At 41.3% G+C, this 23,894-nt stretch overlaps 1 protein-coding gene across 2 annotated transcripts in view; it reads left to right on the forward strand.

The window, feature by feature from the left end:
• MEGF11 (multiple EGF like domains 11) overlaps positions 1 to 23,894 on the forward strand; it is a 408,774-nt gene that overhangs the window by 66,343 nt on the left and 318,537 nt on the right. The window contains exon 1 of one of the 2 annotated variants that reach the window (XM_064157921.1): positions 23,136 to 23,215. The exons of the other annotated variant lie outside the window; for it this stretch is intronic. The gene's annotated coding sequence lies outside the window, so the exon portion shown is untranslated. Of the gene's footprint in view, positions 1 to 23,135; positions 23,216 to 23,894 lie in introns of those variants that run through there. 2 annotated transcript variants of the gene reach the window in all.

The raw sequence follows: 23,894 nt of genomic DNA on the forward strand, positions 1-23,894 counted from the left end.
CTCTCTTGACCAGCCAGCCATGCATCTTTTGATGCAGCCTGGGATACAATTGGGTTTTGGGGCTGACAGCACATTGCAGGCTCACGTCAAGCACCTCATCAACCAGCAATTCCAAGTGCTTCTTTACAGGGCAGCTCTCAATTCCACTCGTTGCCCGCTATGAATTTGTGCTTGGGATTGCCCTGCTCCAGGTGCATGACCTTGCACTTTGCCTTGTTGAACTTCATGAGGTTGGCATGGGCCTGTGTCTCCGGCCTGTCAGTGTCCCTCTGGATGGCATCACTTATCTCCATTGTGTCAGCCGTATGATACAGCTTGGCATCATCTACAGACTTGGTAAGGGTGCATTTGATCTCACTGTCCGTTCCTCAGATTGCCTGGTTTTGTGTAATCACCTGCCAGCACTCAGAGAGCTGGGATGGTGAACAGGACTAGGAGTGCGAGGAGTGCATGCAAACCCCAATGCCAGCTACTTTTACAGTAGGTACCAATGTTGTTCACATCTATGGAAGGGAAGAAACAGACACTGAAAGATTAAGTCTAGCTCACGATAAACCAGAAAAGCAATGGAAGGTCCTGAGTGCAATGCATCATTTCTGTGTGTGAGTCAGTGCACTGTAAATAAGGCTGTAATGCTGTAAGTATGGCATGTTGACTATTAGAAAAGCGTTCCTACTTTCTCAATTCCCTACATCATAAACTCAGATGAACACAAATGCATGCTGCCAGCTATCTAGTATTTGTCCTTATGAGGGAAAAAGACTGGGATAGAGCCAAGGCAGTATGTCACTGTATGTTCCTGTTTATTCTGCTTCTTATTTTTCACATGTTTTAGAAAACGTGTATCTCCAATGACTAATACTTCTAAGTATCCAATTGGTGCCAGTAAATGGAAGTACCATCTGTAAGGAACTGATTTGCAGAAGCCGAGTTCTCAAACATATGAGGAGGAGGAGGTGTTGTAACTTGGTGAGAGACGACTGAAGTGTAGACTTGGTTATGGTAGTCAGAATGATTTTAGATGTATTATGTAAGCAGGATGTGAGAGGAATGGCAAAATGGAGACCAAAATGATGGAGTTCTTGTTCAGTAGAAAGAAAGCTGAAATAATCAGCAGTGAGAGAAAGGGGAATAAAACCACAACATTACAGGGGAAAAACATTTAATTTGGATTGGAATGTAGTGGATGGTGATTGAAGAGTGCAGATGAGTGTGCTTACTTGGTGTCATTCAATAACTGCAATAAAATTAAGGTTAATTAAATAAAAGCAACTGAGACCACTGCTCTCATTTGCCCACTGTTTCACAGACAAAAATGTAAAATCTTTGGGCTAAGTTCATGCATTGCTGATACTGCTGAGTAGCTGCACTCTTATTTCTAGTATAGTTAGAAAATGTGCATAATTCTCAGTTTCCCCTCTCCTTTCTTCTTTGGGAGAGCAAAAAAAGCTTTTACTCATATAAGTAAAAGCTAAAGGTTGAGTCACCAAAGTCAAAGGTTGAGTCACTGAAGCCAAAGAGAACTGTTTACACTTTACCTAAATACTAAATTTGTGCCAGTGAGATCAGAGACGAACTCTGGTGCTCATCTGGTAATTGTCTTTATACATGGAAAGAATTGTGTGCAAGAGCATCTTTAATTGTTTAAAATAACCCCCCCCAAATGCTCAAAGTAGTGGAAGATTTCATTAAATGTTGAAGAATGAAGGTGGAGTGCAGTGCAGCTGCAGAATGATGTGACATATGGTTCCTCATGCACTTTCATTAAGCGCTTGAGAAACAAAACATGGTAGAACAGAAAGCAAGCAACACAAATCCTCTTTTCATAGAGTATTCCTCACTTCATGCAGTACTCCCCTGGATAACACCAGTGAGTGCTAGAGAAGCTTTTATTTCAAATGAGCTAGAGGAGTCTCTTTGAAGTTCAATTACATGTTTGTTCTTGCCTGCATTGGGAAGTGTGAGCCTCTCAGGAGGTCTCCCTGCCTGGGAAAACATTCCAGGAGAATGCAGTACAGAATTTCAATGTACTACCTTTTGACAGAAGTCGCTCAATATTTTGGCAAAGAAATGTTTGAGGTCACTGGAGTTTTGGTTTTTGGCTCAAGTTTCAAGCCTGACTCACCAACAAATGCCTGGAAGCAATACGACCTAAGAGAGGCTCTTTTTGAATGCAGAAGTAAGAGTTTATGCTGTAGGTTATTCGGTATCTCTATGTGGGAATGGAATGTGCACAAGGTACATATGCAAATATAGGCGTGGAACATAGCAGACCATTTGATGTTCACCTGCTTACCAGTGTGTGTCAGTTAATGCCACACAAATACATCTTTTGATAGACCTCACTTTTGCCCTGGCAAAGCAGTTACTGGGTTTTCTTCATGCAAAGGGTCAACTTCTTCCATATTATTATACCTCCCTCCATCCATCCCTCCTGCTGTAGTGTGGGCTACAGAGCTAAAATGGGCTTCATTAGTCAATTTTTAGATGGTGACAGAATAATAAATAGAAATATATGTAGTAAATTATATTCTGGTCATTTACAGGGTTTGTAAACAGCTGAGCAGTAGACAGCCTGAACACGAGGTTATGCAAGCAATGAGGTCTAGGGGAAAAAAAAAGATGGAGTAGCACGAACAAGAGACAGAGTATTAAAATCTGAGATCCACACAGTTGAGGAATCAATAGAAATCATATCTTTCCATCTGAAAGAGGCCTTTTTATTTTTTCTTTTTTTTTTTTTTTCCTTTTCTCCATTGCTGAGGTAGAGGATGCATGATTTGATTATCTTATAGCATGTCTCTGAAGTTGGTTCTCCAATTTGTAAAGCAATTTCAAAGCAACTAGTAATTCAGCATCTGCTGCTAACTCATACAGAACTGAGTAAGTGCTGGATTTGACCTTAGAGATTCCCTCTCCTGGATTGCTGCTGGCTCAGTGAAAAACAAATATTGTCCAAGCCAGAGTGGTGTCAGCATTAATGTGCTATTCCTGGTCAGTACTCTGTTGGCTCTGTTACATGGAGCTGTGCTTCTGAAGAAGAATTCTTTGCATTCAGTTGTGAGAAAGCACATAAAAGCTGTTGTGCACACAAAAGCTTTTTAGAAGTGTTTGTTAGCAGGAGTGATGAAGGGCATGGTGACATCATGGCTGGAGGTCCTACAGTTTTGTTCCACCAGGACCAGAGTAGCCAGCTGGTGAAGTTCAGTTTCCAACCCCTAATAGCCTGTGATCCTGTGATCCTGTGAACTGACATGCCTTTATGTTATTCTGTTTATCATCATGGTTCCCTGTTGGAAATCTCTTTCTGCTTAAGGGAGCTGTATCAAGGTTAATTATGCTTATTGTTGGAAACAATTGACTTCGTGTCTAGTCTGGATTTGCTAACTTGGTTGTTGCCTTGTGATCTATTTTTAACTAGAAAGCTCTCTTCCATCAGATTTCTCTTCCTCTTCTGCTTTCATGCTGTCATCTAATGACCTCTTTTGCTTTTTCTTTGATAACTTTAACAGGCCAAACTCTTCTTTTTTTAACATTTTGCAAGTCTTTAATCTGTTTGTGTTTTATTTCAGAAGAAAATGTCTTTGCTTAAAATGTTCATGGCATTGTGTGTGCCAGAATAGAAAGCTGCACTATGGCCTGAAACAGGTACTATGTAAAAATCCTCCTACTTCTTGTTCTCATGTAGATGCATCTTAGAATTAGACTTTTTTTTTTTTGGAGCCAGCATTGTTCTGAAGGCTCAGGTTCAGTTATTCACCTATCATTATTATCAGTTGTTCTTAAGAGCCAGTCCTTGCTAGTCAGGATCCCTGTTATGTAAGCATGGCTTATACCCTTTGTAGCTTGAATTTTAAAGTTTAGCTTAATTATGTTTATCTATCTAATTTATTTATATCTATGCAGGCTATTTGCTGAGACTCAGTTTATGACATGACTTTGGTGAGAGGTCAATAGTCTGTCTCTGTCTGGTGTGCTGGTCACAAAAATACACACAAGAAATCTCAACAGGACACCTGAAAATAATATTGAGTTATAAGACTTGTTAGTTAATTTTCTTTAGTCAGTGTAACATATTCTGTGCTGACTTCCAGCTCTTTCAATATCTGTGTGCAAGATGACAAACAGTTAGTTTTCCAAAAACTTTAAATTCCTGGCAGGATTCATATTCTAGTGCCAATATTGCTTTTATTCAACAGGAATATAGAAAGTTACTTAACAAGGCCTATTTTCAGTAATCCTGTGTCAACTGGCATTAATTATATCACCCTCCTTCAATTAGTTTTGTCAAATCTCAAACTGATTAGACTTTCTGTTATCATCCTTGGGCTTGCATTTTTACTGGCAGGCCTGTAATTACCTGGATTAATCCACTGATCCTTTAAACTGATTTTACGTAGTATTATTTTATTTTTATTTTAGTGAAAAGAAAAAGGGGATTGTATCCGTGCATCGTTTAGCTTCAGATTTTTCACCCTTGCTGTCAGTTTGTCGCAAACGCTCTCGTTTTTAAGCTTGCAATACCGGTTATGAGCACTGGGAGACGCCATTTGATTGATTTTGGATTGAAATGGTAGCTTTTGCTGCGGTTACCGTGCCTAACAGCCTAACGTTCAACCTTCCAGCTGCTATGAACAAACTGCTTTGAGTTGCTTATAACGTTACTAGACAAGTTTCCTCTCAACATGAATTAGAAGCTGATGCTGTTCTGTAAGACAAAGTAAAAAGTCTTGCAGATGTCCTCAAGCATGTCAGGAATATGAATCTGCATGATATTTGCAATTAGTGGGAGCATAAAGGCAATTTATTTGTCACAATACCCTGTGCTAGATTTCTGTGCTAGATTGTGTGGTCCTGCTCTGGCAAGGGGCTTGGATTTGATGATCTCCTTGGGTCCCTTCCAAACTCTAATATCCTGTGATCCTTTCATACTCATTTTTTACTAGAGTAGGCATTTGGTTTACTTCTTGCCACCTTTCTACTGCTTGGATGCAGTTCAAAAATTTACTGTCAGTCAAAACCACAAATTAATTGCAAAGTTGTATGTGATTTTGTTTCACTTATTTTGTGTACCTTTACTGTGTTTATCCCAGGGATTTTATTGTATTTACTCTCAAATATCATTAAAAGGAAAAGAGCTTTTCTACTACCATCATTGGAATGTTAAGCTTGAGCTGATAAGGAGGTTATTTGCAGTTGATTATAGTTTGGTGGATTTATAAATTCGTAGAATGGTTTATGTTGAAGGGAACCTTAAAGATCATCTAGTTCTAAACCTCCTGCCATGATGTCACCTTCCCTTGCTTTTGCTTTGATCCTCACCCATACACTCTCTGTCACCTCTTTGTCTGTTCCCAAATAGAGCTGCATGAACTCCAGTTGGTCTTTGACATAGAGGGCCACACCCTCTCCCTCCCCCTGCCTGTCTTCCCTTAAAGAGTTTATACCCCTCTAATGCCACACTCATGGGAGCCATCACACTACATTTCAGTAATGCCAATGACTTCAATATTTCTGCTTCCATAAAATGTGCTTGTATGTATTTATGCTCAAAACTATGCAAACTATTTATATGGATCAAAGGAGGAATACACCATATCAATTTTTTTATCATCAAAATGCTTTGGTTTAGTTGGAGCCTTTCCACTGAGATGATGCTCTGCAGTGCCTCAGCCTCTACAGTAGCTCCTCTATGGTTCAAAGGATAATGGTGGTTAGAGATAGAAAGATCTAACAGGTCACCTTTTCCACCCACTGCCAAAATGGGATTGCTTTCTACAGTATATCTAGATCAAGCTTGGGGTCAGTGCTGCACAAAATAATGCTCTAAGATTTATTTATTTATATGCCACAGTAAATAGAAAACAGAATTGCAAAGGTGAGTTTTTTAACCCCTGCTTTCAAGTTACTAGGAGAACTTCCTGAGTGAAACAGATTAATTTTCTCTTAGATTTTTCTCATAAGAAATTAAATGAGGTTGACCTGTAGGGAACTTTGCTATTGTGATTTACTCTACAAATAGGATACAAAAGCTTTTTCTTGAGACCTCAGAGATGTCTGTTGAAACTAAAGGAAAATGTACTGTATTCCTGCTCTGCAGCTGTGCTTTTAGGTGCTTTATTTCTCTTCTCACTAGGAGGCTATGAGCAAACATTCTGCACCCATTGCTGCTCTGTCCCCTGGTAAATCACCTGCCTGGCAGGGCTGGGTAAATAACAGTTCACTCTATTAATTGTTTTTTAATTGCTTGCAAAGTACAAAATGCAAAACCTCAAAATACATTCTCTTGTCATAATGATTGTCAAGAACTAAGTCTTAGCAAAAAAATTGGTGTATCTAATTGTATACAGTAATACTTCAACCAATACTGCCCAGCTCTCTGTGTAATGATGTTATTTGTGTTCCTCACCAACAGAGAATATGCTGAATTCAGTGTAAAAGCCTTAAAGTGACATATGTACTGCTAACCACTGATTGTGCAATCTGAGCTTTGCAGTTGGCAAATGTTCAAGCTTAAAATGTGTTTTTCATGATTATTCCCCTTATTAAAGCTTATTTGCTATTCATGGAAAGTGAGCACAAAAGGCATGCAAACAGCCAAAAGAAATCCATTTACAAATTCAACAGAATTTCCAAGGGAAACCAAGTGCAGTGTTTGCCCAACTCCACTGGGCATGCTCTGCCAATGAATGTCTTATTAGTGGGTGCCTTTGTCACTGTCTTTAAGGCTTTCATCACAAATGTGAGACAGTTTTGTTATGACTTCATAGTGCAGTCATTATGCAGACTTTGTTCTTGATGCTGCCAAATTGGTTCTGTTAGATATGAGGTGAGAGTGTTCTCCACATGGCTGCTTCTTTTTCAGAATCTAGTTGAAATCTTACTTGTTATCATACTGAGTTTTAAAGTGATGGAGTCAAAGAAGCTCAGGTCAACATCCCTTGCTAAAAGCTGAGATGTTACCTCCAGTGGCCTTGCCCCTGCTAGACTCAGGGGCTCCAGTTACCCTTTCGTAACTGCCTGTGTAGGAAAAATACAGACTTAGTGAGGAGAAGAATCTGCACTGTCAATTGTTAGAACAAAACCCACTAATTGCTTTTTATTTTCTACTTACGCTGAGCTCTGCATCCTAAGCTGCACTTTCTTACTTTGCCTGCTTTCATGGCAGCAGAATCTGTATTTAAGACTGTTTTCTCACCACTGCTTTCACCCACAAGGTCTAGCTGAAGTAAAAGTAAGATTTGGAGGTCTCTCTCAACCTGGTTGATTCTATGATTCTATGAGTCTATGATCACAACTGTTATCTTAAGTCCCAAGTGTTTGATACAACTGCCAAGGTGCTACTTATTAATACTTCACAAAATGGTATGACATATTCTCTGATCACCTTTGAATCATAGTTAGCAAGGTGATGGGGTAATGACTGTGGCTAAGGTGTCATGTTCTGCAGATTAATGCATACCAGTGTTGTCTTCACTAAGTTGCCTGGCCCTCTGTATGTTGAGTCATGGAAGAGATGAGGGTAGGAGAGACCACTCTGACAATAAACCAGGTTCAAATTCAACTGATTTCCTGGTTTTCAGTTTCTGCACATTGCTTTTCATCCTGTCACTGGGCACCACTGAGAAGAATCCAGGGCTGTCTTTTTTACTCCCTCTGATGGGACTATATACACACATTGATAAAATCCCCCTTGACCTTTCTCTTCTTAAGACTAAACATTGTAGCTTCTCTATTATTATACATTAAGCTACCTCCTAGAATTTTCTGGAGGGGTGTACTTAAAATAAAATGGAGAAGAGATGCTTTTTGGCTTTTATTCTGCTGGATGGCAGTTAGGAATTATTTTTATTACAGACCAAAATAAATATAGAAAGAAAAATTATCTGAAGCCCAATAGTAAAGAATAATCTAAGTTAAATAGTGCCACATTTATATGTCATAATTCCCTATTATGTTGGCGAGGTAAAGCTTTGTAAGAACCACATGATTTCTAGGGGTAGATAACTGAAAAAGAATTTGCTGCATCATTCAGCCTGAGGTTTTGGAGATGCAGTTACTCATGCAAGCTGAGGTCAAAGGCTAGTGCTTTTCAGAAGGGTCTTGCTTCTTAGCCAAATTTATAACTGCTTGAAAGAAAGCAAAGAAGATCAAATTATTTGCCTGGGGTCACATGCCAACTGAGTGGCTCAGCCAGGATTTGAGCCAAACATCCATTCTCTTGGTTCATCACCCTTGACTGTAAATAGTAGATTTCATTTTGGTTTATGAAGATATTGGGCAGGTAGCATAATGTTTTAGAAGTTTCTGAAAGAAGTTGAGCTGCCATTATAATGAGGAAAGAGTGTAATGGGCTAATAAAAAGTTAAGAAAAAATAAGATATACAAAAATATAGTCAGAGGAAGAAATTAAACCTTGGAGCAGTAGTTCATTTTTCTATTAAATAGCCTGGACCAGGATCCAGGGGTTCCATGAGGAGACCAGTATGAGTTGTACAGTCAGGGAGTCTGTCGCCTTGGTCTGTCCCCATGACTTTGAAAGGGAAAATCCAGCATGGATATTGTAAGATACATCAACACTTCAGGTAGATCTCTAAAGTTAAGGTAGTAGGCTGACCTAGCTTCTTTCCAATGAGCAAGGACTCTTGTGCTGAGAAAGAGGTGACACGAGTACTCCTTCAAGTGCAGCACTGCTCACTCTGTCATGATCTTCTTCCCTCCCAGAGTTCAGTCCAGACCTGCAGAGCTGACAGTGTATAGAGACCGCCAAACACACTGCATGTCTTCCTTTACAGGTCGCAGGGAAGGAAGTGACTGCTTCTCTACATGGTCCAAGCAGAATCATCTGAGATTGTACTGCCCTGGTGTAAATAGACTCCTACAGATAGCCTAAGACTTCATAAATATAGATCAGTAATAAGACAGCATTTCAACACATCCTGTTCAGAGTACTTCCTACTTAGCTCTAGAAATGGAGCTACTTTATGTGGCAGCTGATATGATGTGGAACTTTCCAGGGACACGAAGGACATGAAAATGTCCTTCAAATGCAAAGATGCTCATTTAATCTCATTAGAGGCTGCCTGAGTTTTTTATACTTTTCATATTGGTGCTTATTTTAGATGTTTTCCCCACTCTTTCTCTAGTCCTGATTCCACATTCCATATAGCACGCTGCTCTTCTGCAAAACACCATTGTGAGCAGGTATCCCTCATGCCAGACTAGTGAGTGCAGCTGCAGGTGAGAGAAAGTTTTTCTGGTGGTGCAAACTGAAGTCAACTGAAGGAGCCCAAATTCTGTGTCTGAACAGTTCTGTACTCGGAGTTAGGTGACATTAATATTCTTTCAGATACGACAGCCTGAACTTTTAGAAGCATATAAGGACCTGGAGGGACAATCTTGAATTACTTCACTCTAATATTTTTGCTTAAAATTGAGTTCAGTATGTTATTTTCCAGCTTATCTCACCATCCTTCCTTATATTTTTTTTTGTATAGTCTGTCCCATCCCCTCAGTTTCATTTTTGGAATTTAATATCTCCCGTTGATGATTTCTGTTCCTTATCTTCCCTTGATCCGTTTCTGTTTCTCTGTTAGATTCTGTCCCCTTGAGTTTCCAACAAATGTCTCCCCATATGTCAGATTAAAAAAAAAAAAAAAAAAGTTTAAAATTACAAGATGCTAGGCTGTGAAGGGAACTAGAGAATGCTTCTGTGGCTGCAACAGGCTGACCATTAAAATGACTGTTTCTACAGCTTTTTGGATCCTGGGTTTGACAGTTTCATTTCCAAAACTATTTATACTCACAAACGTCTCTAACAGCATTTCCATTATTTTCTTATATGATTTTCTTACCTATATTTTATCAGATTAGTTTCTGCTATTCAGGCCTGATTTCAGACAATAGGAATACAAAGTAGAAAAATCCTTTCTAAAAGAGACCGTAGTTTTTTTATCTATTAAAGCATTTTTCTGTCCCCCAATACACTTTGATCTGAGTCTATGTTTCAGCTTCTCCTGTTTATGTGATCCAATGCTAACGACATGCAGGAGAGACTCAGAAGAAACTTTTACCTGAAGAGTATATGTGCTCGTGGCTGAGGAACCTTCCTAAGTCTGCCTTCCTCATTATTTCCCAAAGCCCTCTTTCTGTTCTAGGTACTGCTAAGTAACTTAGTAGTGACTCTAAAGAAGGGCCACGAGATGTGAAAACTCTGGAGAACAGCTCTTATAAGGAGCAGCTGAGGGAGCTGAGTTTGCTGAGTTAGAAGAAAAGGAAGCTTGGGGAAGACCTTGCTCTCTACAACTCTCTGCAAAGCACGTTGGAGTGAGGTGGCAGTTGCTCTTTCCTCCCTAGCAACAAGTGCCTCAAGATGCACCAGTGGAGGTTTAGGTTGAATATGAGAAGAAACTTTTCAAAGAAAGGATTCTCAAGTGCTGGAACAGTCTCCCCAGGGAGACAGTTGAATCTCCATCCCTGGAGGTGTTCAAAAGAGGCAGAGATGCAATGCTGAGGGGCATGGTTTAGGACCAGAGTTGGTTGAGTTCAAGAATGGTTGGACTCCATAATCTTAAAGGTCTTTTCCAACTGAAACAATTCTACGATTCTGTAACTTCAACTGAAAATACAGAGGGAGTAGTTATTGTACTGAACTATTATCAGTGGCCATCAGAATAGGCTTGGGTGAAGAAGAGTCATTGATTTTATGCTCTTGCTTTTCTAGAAATAATCTTGTCCAAGTATTTATATGTGTGATGATCCATTTTTCTTCTACTTCATTAAAAAGGAAAAAGCAACAACATCCAAACCACAGTTTGTGGCTTTGAAAAGGAAACTACGAGCAGCATTAAATATACTTGGACAAGATCATTGTATTAAATTCTGGCATGCTTTGCAGCAAGAGATTGCGCAATGTCATTCACTGGAAATTTGTCAGAACATGTTAAATGAATGTCTCTTAGGAGCAGTGTAGGTGTAGCTTGCTGCAGTAAGCAACTCAGCAATTCCCAGGCTTTCTTGTCTAGCAAACCACTGTCAGCTCTCAGGACTTCTCCGCACATCACCAGTCCGCCCTTAATGTCAGTGGTGGTTGAAAACACAATAAAGACAGCAGCATTCACTGTGGTTTCATAAATTACAGTTTGGAAACCACTAGGCTTTGATTCTCGCCAGCTTTATGCTTCTGTGGTCCTGAGCTGTTGCTGTAATTCCAGGGCAGTGGTAGAGTAAGTTTGTGATGATGTATGATGATAACAAAAGTCTGAGCTACAGCCCTTACTACAATCTCATTTGCCTCCCTTAGGGAGACTGCTTGCCCAGGAAGGTCAGCAGGTTGGTTGCTTCCTGTTGAGATAATTGGCAATGTGACAACCATTGCCTGCCAAGCAAATACATTTGTTTAATCTCTGCTGGTTGTGGATAAAAAACACCAATGGACAAAGGAGCCCTTTTTCTAAAGGAGCTAATTTAGAGCTGGGTGGAGATGGATTCTCCTCGTAACCTCTGAAGTATTAGCTGTTGTAGCTGTGTACAAAAAACACTCATCCAAGCTCAGCTGGGGTCTCTTTCTTTACCTGAGTGCAGTAGTAGTAGGAGGAGGGAACTGTTGTTCTTAGTACCACATGAATGTTTTACCAGAACCAGGTAGATTTGATGTCTGCTGTTAGGTAGTTAGAAAATAATGCCAGTTGTACATGAAAGACTGAATGCAACATGGTGTTTAAAAGAGGCAGAGGTGTGGTGCTAAGGAGCATGGTCTAATATCAGACTTGGTAGAGATAGAGAGTGGTTGAAGTCAATGATCTTAAAGGTCTTTTCCAACCAAAACAGTTATGCAATTCTATGAGTCTATGAATACAGGAGAAATGAGGAGCCTCCTGAATTGATTTAAGATGCAGGAAGCAGTGGACATTACCTCTCTGCTTCTGTGTAAAGAGCATATGCAAGGCCCAAGGGAGTCAGCACAAAGATTCTTGTTAATGTTTGTGGGCTCTTGATCAAGTCCTAAAGAGAGAGTCAAGACTTAAGATGTTTTGACTTTGAAACAAAGGCTCTGGTGCAATTACATGATTTCTGTATAAAGTGATGTGTGTTATTCATCACTTTGATCAGAGCATGCTTTGCATCACTGTACTATTTCTGGTTGATCATTGTGATAAACTTAGTAATCTTCTTCAGCCTGTGAAGTCGCACACTTCCCTCAGATCCTTCCTTTAGCTTGCAAAAGTGGTTTCTTTTTTCAAGTTTTAAGGGCAGAATTTCTCATTGTTTTTGCCAATTAGGGATTATTGGGGGGTAATATTATTCTAAAAACTTAGGAATGCTTTTAGTACTTCATCTCCTTCTGAGGTTTCCACACTCTCCATGTGCATGTAGTGTGCCTGTTGTTGATATCTCCCTGTAACAGAGGGCTACCTGTTTGGTATCCTTCGGGTTTGCAGGTTTTAATTAGAATGGATTTATGTTGATTAGAGCTGATGGGATTGAAATGCCATGTAGTTATTAATTTCCTAGTTTTAATTTTGCTACTTAGTCATACGTTACCAAAAATATCTTAGAAATATATTTTTTTTTCCCCTTGTAAAGTGGCAAACCAGAGGAAAAAAATGCACTGCAGCACTCTGTCATTTGTCAATATACTTCTGGCAGATCCTGGCTTTTTAAGTTCTGTGGCTACCTATTGATCTGGGTGAAAGTGAAAAGAAATATTTGCAGCCAGGTTGCCTTAGAATTTCTTTGAAAACTAAAGTAAAACTAGTGGGGACTTCTGTTAGAATTTGCTTGGTGGTTTTTTGGTGGGGTATATGGGTTTGTGTGTGTTGGGTCTGGGTTGTTTTTTAAATTTAAAAGGTTAGCAAACATAATTCCTTGAAATTCCAACATTTGAAAGTCATAGAATTACAGACTGGTTTGAATTGGAAAGGACCTTTAAAGGTCATCCAATCCAGCCCACCTGCAATGAGCAGGGACATCTTTAGCAAGATGAGGTGTTACTCAGATCAGGTCTAATTTTCCTGACTGTACCATATGCACAGCAGACCTAGATTCTGTATAGGAGTTAATATCAATTGGCACATGCAATGCTCTTCCCATTTTTGCCAGTAGGAAAATGAGGCATAAAATAATCCCTGGTCCAGCCCAGTAGTCATCACACTCCATCTAAAGGTGTATCTTTAGGTCTCTGTAACAGAATAAGATCTTATGCAGAATGGACTATCTTTGTAGGCTGCTCTTCTGTGCAGTCATGAATAAAAGATGCAACATAAAATCCCATAGCAGATAAAAATTCAGATTATCCTCTTTCCAGAAGTCCCATGCTGAGCCCATTGAAGATGAAGATAGCAGACCATAGCACTGAGATACACAAGTCCAACTGTCAGAGCTTTGGAATCAGGACCCCTAGGTTTTATTCCCTGCTTTGTCACTGCAACTGTAGGCAGTTGCTTTTCTTATTTTTTGCTGCTTTTTTTTGTTTGGTTGGTTTTGAGATTACATATGGCTGTGAATATATGGGAATCACATGAAGCCTTGGTCTTGGTTAAGCATTCTGGGTACTGCCTTTATGCAAATCAATTACAGTGGATAAAAATAAATATGGTCATAGAAAAGGGGTGCAGTTAGGAGAATGTTCATATTCAGTCTTCACATTTAACTAGTTCCTAAAACTTCAGGGTAAATATTCATGTAGAAATCTATCATAGAGAGAAATTCACAGCTTCTTGCGGCTCAGCTCTTCTTTCTGTAATAAAACCCATTCCTCACTGAATACCAGACCAGGGAACTCAAAATTTCTTGTTATAAAAATACAGCAGACCAATGTACATTCCACCGTGTGTCTAAATAATGCCCATAGTGTATCTCATACAGATTTCCCTCTGTCCTTAATATTATGTCTGTCTGGAGACAGCTCTTTGAAGAAAACCACAAAGTTTGCTGGTAAATTTGCCCTAGTGTATTTAGAAGTTCTTGTCAGGTATAAAGGAAGAGATTGTATGGACTTGTTTCAGAATGCAAATCATATGGCTTTCTGAATCTTTATCTTAATTTTATTATCTGGGATTTGTTTGTTTGTTACTTTTTATTATCATTACTTGGAATTCTGCTCAGTTTTCTCTAGAGGGGAATTCCCTAAGGGAGACCAGTCTTTTGGGTTTCTGTGTGAAGGAGCAGAACTTTTGGAGACCGCACTGAACTAGTATAGACAGGGTGAAATTAATCAACATTCTTCCTTGGCTGGTGATTCTGTGCCCCTTTATTTGGTCCAGACTTGCTCAAGGCTGTTCCACCTTTTGAGTTTTGGCAAGGGAGAAATTTTGGAGCTTAATATCACTACATTTTCTCACAAAAGACCTCTTGCACTAGTGCTGCTGTACATCAGCACCAGCAGGCTTTCAATTTGTTTAGTTTAAGGAAAGGTAGATGTATAATCTTTTAATAATGGCTCTCTGTATGATCAGAAACTCAGGAGATTGGTGGTAGTCTGTGCAGCTTTTACTCAATTACAGATAATGTTCCACCTTGTAGATACATCTTTGGCTGTGTAAAGTTAGGAACTGGTTGAAATCCTCCCAAACCCCTGTTTCAACCTCAGCCAGTACTAAGAGGAATGTCCTGTAGACACTTAGAAGCCTGATAGAGAGACTGTCCTTTAACTCAGAAGGTGAAGGTGTGGTTGGAAGCAATCAGTTTCTTCCTTCAGCTGCAGTACATGTTTCCTGGGTAGAAAAAATTCCAGTCTTTGAGGCTATCCACTTAGGAATTTTCACTAGGATTACAATAGTTGCTGCTGACCTGTATGACTTTGCTATTAATTATGCATTATATGTGCTGCTTTTCATGTTTTTTTTCCATTATGAGGAGCCTCTTTGCTTCTCTGTTCATATGCATAACTCTCATTAACATGGACAAGAACTCAGTGATTTGGTTGGGAATTCATTGGCAGAGGCAGGAATTATAAAAGCAGAATCATTTTTATTTTCCTGAAAAGCCCCACCCCTAAGTTATAGACAGAACTAGTTAAAATTTATTTGCAGGTTCTAATTCAGTTGGGAAGTCTTCACAGGGATGCTTATGGGAGAGTTTAGTAATTTAGGAGGATCAGAAAATGGAAAAGGCAAAGCTACAAGACAGCCATACCCCACTTATAAATCTGGCTGAGCAGAGAACCTAGGGAACAGCAGATTTCACTCACGGAGGTGAAGTGGGACTTTAGAGATGATCCCTGATAAATCTCTCTATGGCAGCCTCAGAAATTGCAAGCTATATCCAATTGTGGATTCACGTGGCATTAAGTCTGATGCAAATAAAACCTGCCAAAACCCAAAGTGTCTGTAGACACAGCTTCCATGAGGCAAAGATCATGGAGAGGCATTGTCTTAGCAGCGCAAGGAAAGAAGCCATACTGCTGCCGTGCTCCCCAGCTTGGGGTCATGAGCAGGAAGTCAGGATACAGTGGCCTGGGAGAGGGCAGGTCTGGGTGCCACTGGCAGCTCTTTCTCAAATGGACCTAAGGACTTGACAAACTTGCAGACCTGTGGGGGAGCAGCATGAATTGTGCAAGAGCGGGACTGGAGCGGGAATGCACAGAACGATGTGAAAGCGGGAGCCTGCAAAAGCGGGAAGAGTGCACTTTCCTCCTCACTCTGTTTATAATCTTCCCTAGGCAATATGTCTGTTGCCATATATATACTGGGTGCAAAGAATCCAGCTAACCACCACCTGATTCCAGCACAGGCGTTGCCATGAGTCGTTTCATGTGTGGAAAAGGGCATCTTTTGCTGGTCCCTCTTCAAGCCCACAAGGGGCTGCGGGAAACAGTCGCAGTGAAACTGCTCCGTAGTGAGGAACTAGGAGGTGGTGGAGTCACCGTCCCTAGAGGTGTTCAAGCAAAGAATGGATGGGGCACTTTGTGCCATGATCTACTTGATTGGATAGGGCTGGGTGATAGGTTGGACTGGATGATCTTGGAAGTCTCTTCCAACCTGTTTGATTCTATGATTCTATGATTCTTCTGTTCTTCTTCCCCCATTCAAAACTCCAGAGACAGAGATGGGGGGGAAGAATGGATTTGGAGTGCCCCACAACACTTAGGTGATTGTCAGTCTATTTTGTTATCCTTCCATGGTACTCACCGGTGTCATATGCTTCAAATACATGCAGAATGTCATTCTTGTTGCCAACATGTACTTGGGGATCCTGATATGGTCCATTTGGAAGTTCACACTGAAACTGCTGTTCTGTTCTCCAGAGAGCAAACCATTTCTGCTCTGAAGGCTGTAACATATCTGAGCTGTCTTAGTTGCTTGAGCTACTCAGATTCATCAAAATAGTTGATCTTTTTATACATCAGAGGTGTCACAGCAATCCTGCAGCAGGGAATTCCACTTGTAAATTTTGTGAAAGGCTGGCCTTCTGTCCAGTTTCTCCTATACCAAAAGGAGTAATAGCTGTGTACCACTGACTTACTTTTGCTGTTTTTATTAGTAGATCAAATTGCTCCCTAAATTAATCAGCTACAGTTCAGTTGAATAGATCCTCTTTCTCCCATTTATATCACTATTTGATTATTTCCTTCAGCTTACCAACTTCCTTTTTTTTCCTTTAATTTTAAATTTACGTCTTACTAAAGTGGGGGAGGGAGGGAAATCATGTCCCAGTCCAGTGCAGAAGCCTTGAGAAGTAGCAGTTACTAAGAAAGATGGCCACACACACATGATTAAGAGCAGAACTTGACCTCATATAGGATAAGATTTACACAAAACCCCTACTCACTGGCTAGTTCTTAACTCATTTTGAGTGCCCTTTATATCATGTATGAGGAACAGACCTAAAAGCTGTGTTAATGGAAAAACCAACTGATGTGGTGGAATCAGATCCTAGATGTCAAGTGGCTGTTTGAAATGAGATGAGCAGCTTCTGTATATTTTTGCTGGTGTTATACAGGATTTGTATTTTCTGGTTATTTTTTCATTGCCTGCTCATGAAGAGTGCTGGGACAATGTGAGCAAACCTCTGTATTTGGGAGAATGGATGCATGAATACAATCATAGAATCAGTTTGATTGGAGAAGACCTTTAAGATCATTGAGTCCAGCCGTTATCTAACTTTACCAAGTGTGGTGCTTAAGTATGTACCACATCTCTGCCTCTTTAAAACACCTCTAGTTGTTTTAAAGCCACTTCACTGGGAAGTTTGTTCCAGTGTTTGAGAATCTTTTCAATGAAGAAGTTTCTTCTCATATCCAACCTAAACCTCCCTTGCTGCAACTTGAGGCCATTTTGTCTTATCCTGTCACTTGGGGTTACTTGGGAGAAGATGCTGACTCCCATCTGGCTCCAATCTCCTTTCAGGGAGTTGTAGAGAGCCAGAAGGTCTCCCCTGAACTTCCTTTTCTCCAGGCTAAACAACTCCAGTTCCCTCAGCCACTCCTCACCAGACCTGCTCTCCGGACCCTTCATCAGCTTTGTTGCTCTTTTCTGGACCCACTCCAGCACCTCAATGTCTTTCTTGTAGTAAAGGGCCCAAAACTCAAGATGTGTCCTCACCAGTGGCCAGTACAGGGGGCAATGACTTCTGTGATCCTGCTGGCCACAGTGTTTCTGATATGAACTGGGATGCTGTTGGACTGCTTAGGCACCTGGGCACATGCTGTCTTGTATTCAGCTGGATGTTGGCCAGTGTTCCCTTTTTAGAAACTCTTCCCAAGCCTGGAGCATTCATGGAGGTGCTGTGGCCCAAATGCAGGACTCAGCACTTGGCCACGCTGGCCTCAGGCCATCAATCCATCTTGTTCTGGATGTGGAAAAAGATAAGGCCATGTTGTCTCTAAGTGGACCCAACCTTTGCAGGGTATCTAAGATTTTTCAACCTTTGAATTGAATGATTATACTTTTCCAAACTTTGGAGCTCTGTCACAGTTCTGACATAGAACAAAGTGAACAGAGACCAAAGTGGGGTTGTTTATTCTGCAGAAGAGGTGACTGAGGGGAGATCTTATTGCTCTGTGCAACTACCTCAAAAAAGACTGGAGTGAGATGGAGATTGGTCTCTTACCACATGCAACAAGTGACACATGCCTCACCTTGTGCCAAGGGAGGTTCAGGTTGGATATTAAGAAAAAAATCTTCCCTGGAAGGGTTCTCAGGCACTGAAACAGGCTGCCCAGGGAGGTGGTGGAGTCACCGTTCCCGGGGGTATTTAAAAGACCTGTGGATATGGTGCTGAGGGATGTGGTTTAGTGGCAGTGGCTTAGCAGTAGTGGTGGAATTGTGAGTTCTAGGCAAGTGGTTGGATTTGATGATATCAAAGGTAGACACCTTTGATATAGAGCTTCAACAGCTCTATATTTCTGTTCTTTGATTCTATGAATTCAGGAGTTGCCTTTCTAAATGGGGGTAAATTCTTGCCATCATTATTTGGGTAGATCAAGGAAGACAAGCAAGCACATGTGGAGCTGGCTCTACACTGCCTACAACTAATGTTTGTGTGTGATTTGGGCACTCTACAAGTCAAAGGCAGCCATGCACAAAGGAGGCCAGTGCTGTTACTCGCTGTTATTAATGGTGTTGTCTACTCTTAGCTTCCCAAAAACCAGAAAACTAATCAATTTTACATACTGGGGAAAAAAAATCACAGATAAATCAAACAAATATATAAATTCTTTAAAGTATTTAATATGTGTTAAGAGGACAGAATGATGAATTCAGTATTGAAAACCAATATCAAGTTTACAATTATGTACCATTTATCATCACTGATTGCCCAGACAGCATATTATTGCGGGGAGCAGAATGATGCATAAACTAAACCCCTGATTGGTTTCATAAAAAAACAAGTTACAATTCATGTTGTGTCTGAAGAGGTTTGGGTTTCTTTTTCAAGAATTATTTTCAATAATAATTTCTCCAGAAGTAAATAATGTGTATTTCATAGAATGCACCAACTTGACAGGGACCTTCAAAGGTCCCTCATCTTGTCCAACCCCCCTACAAATAGCAGGCACATCTTCAAGTAGATCAGGTTGCTCAAGACCCTGTCAAGTTTCACCTTGAATGTCTCCAGGGATGAGGCCTGATCCACATCTCTGGGCAGCCTGTTCCAATATTTGACCACTCTCATTGTGAAGAGCTTTCTTCTTATGCCCAAACTAAATCCACCCTGCTCTAGCTTCAAGCCGTTGCCCCTTATCCTATTGCTACATGTTATTCCAAATGGTACTTCCCCACTTCCTGTAAGTCCCCTTCAGATACTGAAATGCAGCTGTAAGGTCTTCCTGGAGTCTTCTCTGGGCTGAACAATCTCAACTCTCTTAGCCTGTCCTCATAGCAGAAGTGCTTCAGCCCTCTGTTTGTGTTCATAGCCCTTGACTTCTTGAGCTTTATTATCTTGGATACCTAATTTAAATTCTCAAGCTTTAATATTAAATGTGTAATAATTGGAGAGCATTGAAAACTGGTGCTTTCACAAACAGTACCGTGACTCAATCAATGTTGTTATTTTCTGAGGCCAAATTCCCTCTTTAAGATAAAAGGACACGTGGAAAATTAAAAAGTGAACAGGATATGGTTTTGAATTGGACATGTAGAAGCAAGGCAATAAAACCGGTAAAAGTGTTCTTGAAAGTGATTTGACTTTGAAGAGAAGGTGTGTACAAGAGGCATATCTCCTCCCAGGGTAAATTTCTGCCTCCCTTAACAGTCAGCAGCAAAGCTCACAGTGACTTCAGTGTTTTCAGCCTCCTGTTGTCTGGTAGCACTGAAGGACATACCTGCTTACCTTTATGAAAGAGCTGCGCTTCTTTCAACTCCCATCACCCCAGCTGAGCTCTGGGAGAGGGAAATGAATTCCTCTCTGGCTCACACTTTATCAGCAGAATTATTAAGCAGTTTCTGATGCAGAGTCACTTGTGTAATACACTCTGGCTTCCCCCCCCCCCCCCAGTTATTTTCTCATTTTCATGTTGGTGCTCAGGTTGCACGAGGATAACCAAAAATATCACCGTACCAAACAGGCTGTGTGCCAATAACTCAGAGTTATTTTGTCCTTCAGAATTTCAACAACTCATTCTGATTTATGAAAGAATCTAGCTAAGCTTGAAGATTCAGCTGGAGTTTACAGAGTTATAGCTCTAGGCTAGACTCATTGAGGCAACAATAATCAGAAAAAAAGCCAAACCACCTTTTTATGTCTTTATTTGTAAACAGCTCATTTTAAAACCAGAACTACTCATCTAGAATAAGTGTGATGCAATCTAGTGACATTTAAGAAGTTCAAAAAGGGCAAGTGTAGGGACCTGCACCTTGTGAGGAAAAACCTGCTGCACCAGTACAGCTTAGGGGTTGACCTACTGGAGAGCAACTCAAGGACCTGGGAATCTTGGTGGGCAACAAGTTCACCATGGCCAAGAAGGCAAATGGTCTCCTGGGGCCATGAAGAAGAATGGGGCCAGCAGGTTGAGGGAGGTTCTCCTTCTCATTTACTCTGCCCTAGTGAGGCCACAGCTGAAGTACTGGGTCCAATTCTGAGATCCCAAATTCAGGAGAGACAGGGAACTACTGGAGAAAGTAGACACTGAGGAGGAAAGGCTGAGAGCCCTGGGGCTGTTGAGCAGCCTGAGAGAGGATCTTCTCAATGCTCAGCAAGAGCTAAAGAGTGGGGTGCAAGACAATGGGGCTAGACTTGTCAGTGGTGTCTAGTGACCGGACAAGGGGCAGCAGGCACAAACTGGAACCCTGGAGGTTCCATCTGAATAGGAGAAAAAAATTCTTTGATGTGAGGCTGCTGGAGCCCTGGAGCAGGCTACCCAGAGAAGTTGTGAAATCTTCTCAGGAGAGATTTCAAACTCACCTGGCCATTGTGATCCTGAGCAACCTACTATGGGTACCCCTGCTTTAGCAGCAGGTTGGGCCAGATCAGGGGTCCTCAAACTGTTTAAACAGGGAACCAGTTCACTGTTGCTCAGACACTGTCGGGGGTCAGACTATAGTTTGGTTCCAGCCCAGTAGTGTCGGGGGCCAGACTATAGTTTGGTTCCAGCCCAGTCTGGGTGGGTGCTTGGGGGCTATGGAGGCCTGCGAGCGGATGAAGTGGCAGGAAGTGGCTGCTTGGTTTCCCCCCCCCAACCCCTGGCAGGAGTGGGGCAGGGGGGTTCAGTAAATACCGGCGGGCTAGATTGAGGACCCTGGAGGGCCGTATCCAGCCCGTGGGCCTTAGTTTGAGGACCCCTGGGCTTGATGATCCCTAGAGGTTCCTTCCAGCCCTTACCATGCTGGGATTCTGGGATTCTGTAATACTAAATGTCTTTTTTGAGAGAGGTTGCATTTAGATAGACACCGGCAATAAATGAGTATTAGTCACTCTCAAATGTAAAACACATCCATGGCCAGATACACTGGCATTTATCATCATCTGCTGTCCTTCAAGTGGACAACCATACTGCAGGGAACACCAGAGCTGTGCTTCCCAAATGAAATACCTGAGCTGGATGAAGAAAGAAGAGCAGGGCTGAGTACTTTGTTTCAGAGGTCTGCCAAAAGCCATACAACAGTGTAACATCTCAGGTGTGATATCCAGGGCAGTCAGTTTGACAGGACACATTGGAAAGTTTTAAAGAGAACTTTGAAAGACAAAAAACCCAAACACCAATAACCAAACCAAACCCAAAACCAAACCGAACCAAAACCAAACAAACAAAAAACCCAAACAATAACAACAAAAAAACCCAAACTAAAACAAAACAAAACAAAACCCCAAACAAACCACTAAAACCAGCCAAAATCAAAACCCAACCCAACCAACCTAGTAAAAAAACAAACCCACAAGCCAAACCAACCCAACCAAACCAAACCTTCCCCCAAAAAACCCAACATAAAAACCTTTCCCACATTTAAAATACTGTAGCAGCAACCTGGCGTAATTTATTTTGATCAGGCTGCTTTTGTCTCAGCATCTCACCTTTAAAAAAAGAATAAAATCAGAGAGGCTAAAGAGTTCCCTGGCTTGAAACTGGTGACAAAGTTGAGTCACAAACAATGCTGTCAGCAATGAGCAACTGGTGTTTTTAATATTCTTATACAAACGGCAAAAGCTAATTATCTTTATTTATTCACTAAATCTAGTTCAAATTTGATCTATTAAATTGTATTAAATATTGAAAATAATTTAATAAATAAGCATGATTGCTAATTTATTATTGATATTCATTATTAGGATGTTTGTAAAAAATGATTAAAACCAGGGGAGGAAAGACGGGGATGAATTTACCTCAGGCACCAATAGCGCTGCAGATCCTGGGCTGGTTGCCTTAGCCATAGCTAATGAAGAAAAATGGCCTTTTTCTGGAGCTAGGAGAGAGCAGAGAGCTGGGTTTGCAAAATCAGGGTGTGGGGGTAGCCAGCACTCACTCCAGGACACCTGTATTCTCCCCTGCCTCCTTCTTCTGCTTTGAGTGGCTGCTGCAAAATCTTGGGACAGCTGCAAACTGGAACAAGGCAGAAAAGTAGAGGTTTGGAACCTGGAGGCATGAAAGCAGTGATAGTAGTGGATAAGTTTTGTGGAGATTGGAAGATTGCAGGGTGGCCCTTATGGAGAAAAGGGGCCAGGGCTGGCCCAAACTGTCTTTCTCCAGTTTGGAAGTCTGCCATCACCTGCGGTCACATACTGGCACCGCACCAAGAAACACACAGTGCAGGACAAAGGATTTTGGCAGCTTTCTATGTACCTCGAATATTGTACAATGGGGGGATTCATCTTGTGGCTACAATGGCAGAAAAGTTATGTTAGCCATTTTGGTACCTTATCAAAAATGGACTTGGTCTTCTGCTTCTTACAGACTGAGATGATAAAAAAGCAGGAACTCAGCCAACATTATTATTCTAATTAGAAAATAATCAGTAATAGTGCATAATGCAAACAGAGCTTTTCATCTTGAGAAGACTGCAAGCATAAGATTGCTGGCTGAGAGCTGAATAAGTGCAGCTGTTCCAGTCCCCCATTTTGCTCGGCATTTTGGTGTCACCATTTTTATCATTATACATTTTTAACTTCTGGTACATCTTTCACAGGAAGAAAAGGACAACCCTGAGATTCGGTTCGTTCCCTGGCTGAGACCTCTCGGAGCATCCAGTGGCAATGAACCACCTTACAAAGCAGCCGTGCTGCAGTCGATTGGGCAAGACAAGGGCAGATGCTCTGAACGGTAGAGGATGCTAGAGAAGAGGTAAATTCTCGGTCGCGCTGTTCTGTATTTAGCATCTCCTCGGTCTTGCCTGCTATCAGCTCTAGCCAGCTTGTTTCCATCCAGGGTCTGCTTTAGGCAGTTAGAGATCTGCGTGTGTTTGCCTGACTCTGCATAGGCTTTACAACTGCCTGTGCTTGCAAACGGAGGCACCTTGAAACGGCTCCAGAAGTTTGCATGATCTCTCCTTATACACATCCGTGGAGTTGGAGAGGGCTCTGCTCTGGAGATCCTCTTCTTCAGCTGCAGAAGACAGGGAGCCTTTCTTTTCCCTTATCCCCTACCCTCTGCTGAACCTTCAAGTGCTTCTGTCTCAGCTCTAGAGTTTGCTTCCTCATTGCCACATGCACTGCTCGGGCGGCCACCTTGGGATGCCGGATTTATGCTTTGTCCTTTTAGGTCATTTAAGGTGTTTTAATTGAATGGGGAGGAGAGAAAAAAACAACCCAAAACGCATATACAAACGCCAAGGCTTCAGGACTAGATCCCCTTTGCCCCAAACAATAAGTGGTTAAACAAATAAGGAGATGCCAAACCAACCATCACCAAACGAACAACCCGAAAACCAGCGTCAGTGCCGCAGGAAACGGGAAAGTTTCTGCGCTCTGAAGCTGGACCCGCGGTACGGAGCCTAAATGCAGGAATCCAGGGGGAGGGGAGC

Source organism: Pogoniulus pusillus, chromosome 17 (assembly GCF_015220805.1).
Source record: "Pogoniulus pusillus isolate bPogPus1 chromosome 17, bPogPus1.pri, whole genome shotgun sequence".
NCBI lineage: Eukaryota > Metazoa > Chordata > Aves > Piciformes > Lybiidae > Pogoniulus > Pogoniulus pusillus.